Genomic DNA, 6,000 nt, shown 5'->3' with positions numbered 1-6,000 from the left:
GGTGACGAGGTGAACGCGCGCCCGCCGACCGTCCGGGGCCGGGCGCGCTAAACAGCTGTGCGCCGGGCAGCTGCTCGGCGGAATCGCGGCGGCGCGCTTCGCGTAGCCCGGACGAAGCCACGCCCTCCAAGGTCCGGGGAAGGTGCTGCCTGGGCGCGCCGGTCAGCCGAGGACTGGCCAGCTGTTCGGCGGAGCTGCGGCGGCTCGATGTGGCGGAGGATGAAGCCACGCCGTCCAGGGAAGGAGGGGGGTGCCGCTCGGGCGCGCCGATCAGCTGGGGACCGGCCAGCTGTTCGGCGGAGCTGCGGCGGCTCGATGTGGAGGAGGATGGAGCCACGCCGTCCAGGAGAGGAGGGGGGTGCCGCTCGGGCGCGCCGATCAGCTGGGGACCGGACAGCTGCTCGGCGCGGCTGCGGCTGCGGCGGCACAGCCAGTGTTGAGGCCCGAGCGGACGGGAGGCCGGCGGGGCTCGACACCTTCATGCATCACCACCAATCCAACAGGAATCTCCCATCTGAACTTTATATCACGTTGCTTAAGTTCCTGCACAAGAAATGCAAAATCCTTCCTTCTCCTTAAAATCTTTGGAGGAATTTCTTTTAAAACCAAAACTTCTTGGTCAGCAACCACAACTTTAGTATCATAAGCAGCTTGAATGACTTCATCTCTAGTTTCTCTCTTTATAAAATAAACCACCACATCTCTAGGTAGCTTCCTCTGCCTAGCAATCCATGAGTTTACACGAAAAACTTTGTCCATGCATCCCTTTATTTCAGATGCTGGCTGACCCAATACTGCTTCCAAAGCTTCAGAGATCAGCTGCTTTAGGTCTTCTTTAAGATTCTCTTTTAAGCCCCTGATTCTAATAGCATACTGCATCTGATGATACTGGACAAGACTCAGTTCTCCGTCCATTTTATTCCTTAAATCTTCATTCTCCAGTACCTTTACTTCTAATATAGCATTCTTTTGACTAAGATCCTCCACTTTTTCGTCCAAACCTTGCACACATTCAGCCACGCTTTCCACTGTAGACAAGATGTCTACCCTCATCGCACTAAACTTCTCATCCATCTTCTCCTCCATTACTTTAAACTTCTCTTCTATTCTCTCCTCCAGTTTCTCCAATTTCTCCTCCACCTTTGCCAACTTATCACCCAGCATTTCTGATATTACCTGGGATTGTTTTTCAAAGGCATCTTGTAACTCCTTTGACGTTAATGCAGCAGGAGGAAGCAAAGCTTGCAGCGATGTCTGTTGCACCGGGGAAGTTCCCGCACTCCGAAGGGTTTTTGAGGGAGGTTTAGCCGCCATCTTTTCACTTTCACTTGTTGCGCACTTTCACTTTAAGTTTATAAAATCCATTAAGCTAGAGAGTAAAAATAAAAGTCCTCTTCACCTTGTCCTCCTGTACCGCTCCGCCTGCTCCTTTTTATTCCAAGGTCTTTCCTTCTGGCAGGGGTGGTCGCAAACGCCTGGCTCTGCTCCTTTAGCAGAGACGCTAAACAGCTGGGAGCAACCCAGGCTACGGGGGAGTTCAATCCTTCAGCCGCCCAAGCTTTAAGCTCAGGCGGCCCCGGAGAACTCAACCCCTACCTGGGGCCTCACCCCCTCCTCTTCTCCTGAGGAGGGGGCTTCAAATCCACCCGAACAGCTGTTCGGCGCTGTTTCGGGTGAAAACAACTCAGCTGTGAAGCGGGCAGCCCGAAACGGCTGTCTTCGGCGCCGCGCCGCCACCGGAAGTCCTGTTATTTTTCTTCTTTGTTGGTATTGTGCTAGACTGGGCTTTTATTATCTCACGTTAAAATTTCTCATGCTTCTTGAGTTGTAGCAGTTAACTTTATTCAAAAGACTTACAAGTATAGCTTTAAAGGACTGAGGCTGACGCTTCTTTAGAAATAGGCAACCAGCCAAGAGAAGTATGCTAGGAGGGGGAAACTAGCCTCCAAGCTAAGATTTTCCAGGTTTCACATCCTCTTTTATTTTATACTGATATTTGTTAGATAGATTCCACTTTGCCTTTGATGCTGATTCAATAGGCCATTTTTGTACCAGGATTTCATTTTTATATCTACATAAAGTAAATTGCAAGATCTTTATGTAATGATAAAGGCAAGAGGACTTTATCTGCTGCTGACTCTACTTCATACCCACCAAGGACATTTGCCTGAATGAAAACTGCTTTGATGAATTGATATTCAGAATTTGGGCACGTGAAAATGAACACCAAAATCTGTGGTCTGGCATGAACAGCAATGTATTCATACTGGTTCTCCTCCTTACATACAGATCTTTGTTACCATGGCTGATGGGTTATCATCCCTAGATGGTCTGGCAGAGCAAGATAATAATGCACATTTAACCCACTAAGTATGAAAAGGAAAACAATTACCTTAATAACAACAAAAAGATGAGTAATTAGATCTCTAATGAAAAGAGCTAGCAAAATAACAGATCCGATACAACTTACAAATCAAATATTGAACCCTCATATAGAGCTCATCAAAGTAATGAATGCACTATAAATGACTTAACTAGAACAAGAAAAGAATGCCTATACAAAGATTACAAACACTATGCATCTTAGCAGCAAATGATAAAAATGAAGAAACTTCCTGCCAAGGAAAGCATAAGAAAGAATCCAGGCTGATAGACATGCTAGAACAATTGCTGCCCTCTAAGGATAAAATCCCCAAATTAAGTACTAGGTGTGTGTATAAAATGAAGTGCTAGTGGATAAACAGGGTATTTCTCAGAATACAGAATTTTTCAAAAAAGATGAAATGAATATTAGGCTAGAAAAACATGGGACAGTCTTTACCGAACATCCCTTTCCCAAAAAGTATTGATGAATAAATTAATAACACCCCCAAAAAACTGGGAGGAAAACTATCAAATGTTGTCTGTTTGATAACTGACATTTTGCTCCCTAAACACAGGCAGAGTATAAGGGCACAACATTTGTTTCTGAGTTCAGTTTTATGTTAGCAATAAATAAACTAGATACAAGGTGAAATATCAGCACACAATTCACTGATCTGTGAAACATTACTTGAAAAGTCATTTTATTTAAAAAACAATTCTCTAGACCCAAATACATTGAGCAAAGGGAGGTTGTCTGGAAAAGGAATGTGGAGATTTGAAAGAATAAAATTAATTGAGAAGCTAAGGGACAGGTCTTTCCCATCTCCTCAGAAAATCAATGTGCGCTTAAAGGAATAGATGAAATGACTTTAGCTGTGACCTCTAGCGGACATAATACAACAAAGCATGAAATTTTGACTACTCAAAGCATTTCTTCCAGAGGGATATGGTTTGATCTCACACTGTGTACACTATTTGACCCTGCACGCTGCATGGGCTATTTTGAGAGCAGGAACAAAACAAGGTATATTTTGAAGAGATTTAGTTAAAAGATTTTGCCTTAATGGACTAAGACAGGAGAGAAAGTCATGTCCAGATCTAGGGGGCTATGCTCATTTCTGTTTCCTAGATGAGCCGAAGGTGCAGAGAACCCAATAATCTTCCCAGTGAAATAGCATCTATTTATCTACTTGCATTTGCATGCTTTTTTTAAACTGTAGGAGAGACCCCTCTTTAGGGAGCAGTAATAGATTATGTCAAGCTTCCTACTAGGATAGGAGGGGGACCCAACTGTCTTCAGCCCTCAACGTCATCAGATCAGCCTTGGAGAATAACATCTGACCAAAACACAATGCTATAAAATGATCTGATAAACAGCATCCTTTGATAGGCATTAAAGGCAGTTTAAAAACCGAGTAAACCTCTTTGTCCAAACTGGGAAGTATATAAAAAGAGTAATTATTAGTAATTTGTAAAATATTAGATGTTGTCTTCATCACAAATTGAATACATTATACTTATAATTTATAATTATAAATTATAAATTGGTCATTGTTTCTAGTCATTTGGTAGAAAGCTCTTTAAACCTGATCTGATTTAATTCCATTAGCATGCATTTTTTCCCAGATCTATCATTCTTGAAATCATAGTTAAAAATAAAAGAAAAAGTAATGATATATTTCATTTTTCTAATTTTGTCTGTATTTGTATCTCAGCAGTTTCTCAGATGTTTGATCACAAATATAAACACAACCAATACAAAACAGACTCAAAGATTTCTTGTATACTTACAATATTTTGAGTGTGTTTGGATTAATTATGCATATAAAGATTTTATTATTTAAATCTGTTCCAAACACATTTGTGTCAGTTACAGACATACCAGCTAAACACAACTGTATAGTTCAGAAGATAAATGGGCATCAGTCCAATTGTAAATGGAAATGGCTAATGGATTTTATGCTAAAGTGCAAAGACATGTGGATTCTGCTCTGACTTGTTGTGAATAAACTAAATATAAAAATGACCCTTGTCACATGCCTCAAGTGGAAAACTATTTGACTGCATGGAGAAGCCATTTACTTGCCAATTATCAATGACAGATATCATGTCATTCCTTAAATTCACTGAATTATAAGGAGCTGCCTCATGCTCAGTCAGACTTTTTGGTTTTCTTAATTCAGTTCTTGTAACCCTGACTGGCAGCTCTCCAAGGTTTCATAACTGGGAACATTTTCAACTTTTCTTGGAAGAAACTGAAAGTTGGACCTTCTCCATACAATCTATTGTATTTGTTCTCTAAACGTAGCCCCTCCTTTTTTCAAAGACTGTATGAAATGGGTTATAGTAAATATTGACTATGGTTTCAGTGAGCTAAAGGGGAATACAAATATAGTTTCCTTTCTACTAAAGCGCAAAATTATGAAAAGTTGCAAGATCAGAAATCAAGAAAACCTAAGAACCGGAATACAGAAAAAAATGTTTCAAGGGTAGAAAGTACTTAAAGGGACAGCTAAGTTACTGTCACTGATGCTTCTCTTCATGATGTTCTCAGGTGCATGTTAAAATGTTATATATGAGTGTGTGTGTGTGGGGGGGGAAATCTTATAATAAGCTTCAAAGGATGTGTATCAGTGGTGGTTATACAGAAACACACATAGTACAAATGCCATCTAACTCCAAGAAACTTTAAATAAACAAGAAGAAAGGTAGTGATCAAATATTTCTGCTTCACTAGTTTTTAAAGCATGTCTTAGATGAATGTAATGCCTACATTTGCTAAGGGCTTTTTTGTCCAACTCTGCACTACAAGAAAATAAGAACTGTATTTATTATTCTCTTCGTCCCATTTTTTTCTCTCCAGAAGCTCTACACATAATCAGGGCATCAATTCCAAAAGAATCAACAGCAACTGCAAGCTAATTTCCTCCAGTTGCTCTCCAGAAAGACTACAGCTCCTATCATTCCCAGCCAAGGATGTTTGGAGAAGGCTGGGTATATATGCATTGCATCAGGTTAGAGAAGCTTGTTTTAAAGAACATTCAGAAGCGTACTTATTGTATCCAAGTCCAGAAGGATTAAAAGTGCTTTATAATCAGTTAAATTGATATCAATGTGTGAGAGCCGCCAAGCCAAAATAATAACAAAAATATATCACAAAATGTGGAGGTGTACCTGTCGATTCTTTCACAACATGCTGGTCTGGGAAAGAAATCAGAACTTTTTAGTCAAGGCGAATGAAACATTCCCAAATGGGAGACCAGAGAAAGGAGAACTCTGTGGAGCAAGACCGGAAATCTCTGCCGGTGGGTAGAAAATCTGACCTTCAGCCAGGCGCTTGACTGATCAAGAGTGAAAAGCAAAAGGAAACATTTCAGGTGCTTCTAATTCTCCTTCCCGCAGAGTCGGAGAGAGGCAACTCCGCTCGTTTCGACGCTTGGGAAAGAAGGGCGGGAGGGAGCGAGGGAAGAGAGGCGTGTCTCTTCCCCACCGCCTCCGTCTCCGCTCTGAAAGCCGCTGGGCGCCTCAGCCCGAGAGCGGCGCTGTCAGAGCTGGTGGCGTGCGGCGCAAAACCGGCTTGCGCGCAGCGGAGGAGCCCAGAACCGACCCAACTTCGCAGGAGTTTACCTCAGCTTC

The sequence above is a fragment of the Vipera berus genome, assembly GCF_964194415.1.
Source record: "Vipera berus genome assembly, chromosome: 1".
NCBI lineage: Eukaryota > Metazoa > Chordata > Lepidosauria > Squamata > Viperidae > Vipera > Vipera berus.
The sequence above is the reverse complement of the archived record's forward strand: the minus strand, read 5'-3'. Positions refer to the sequence as shown.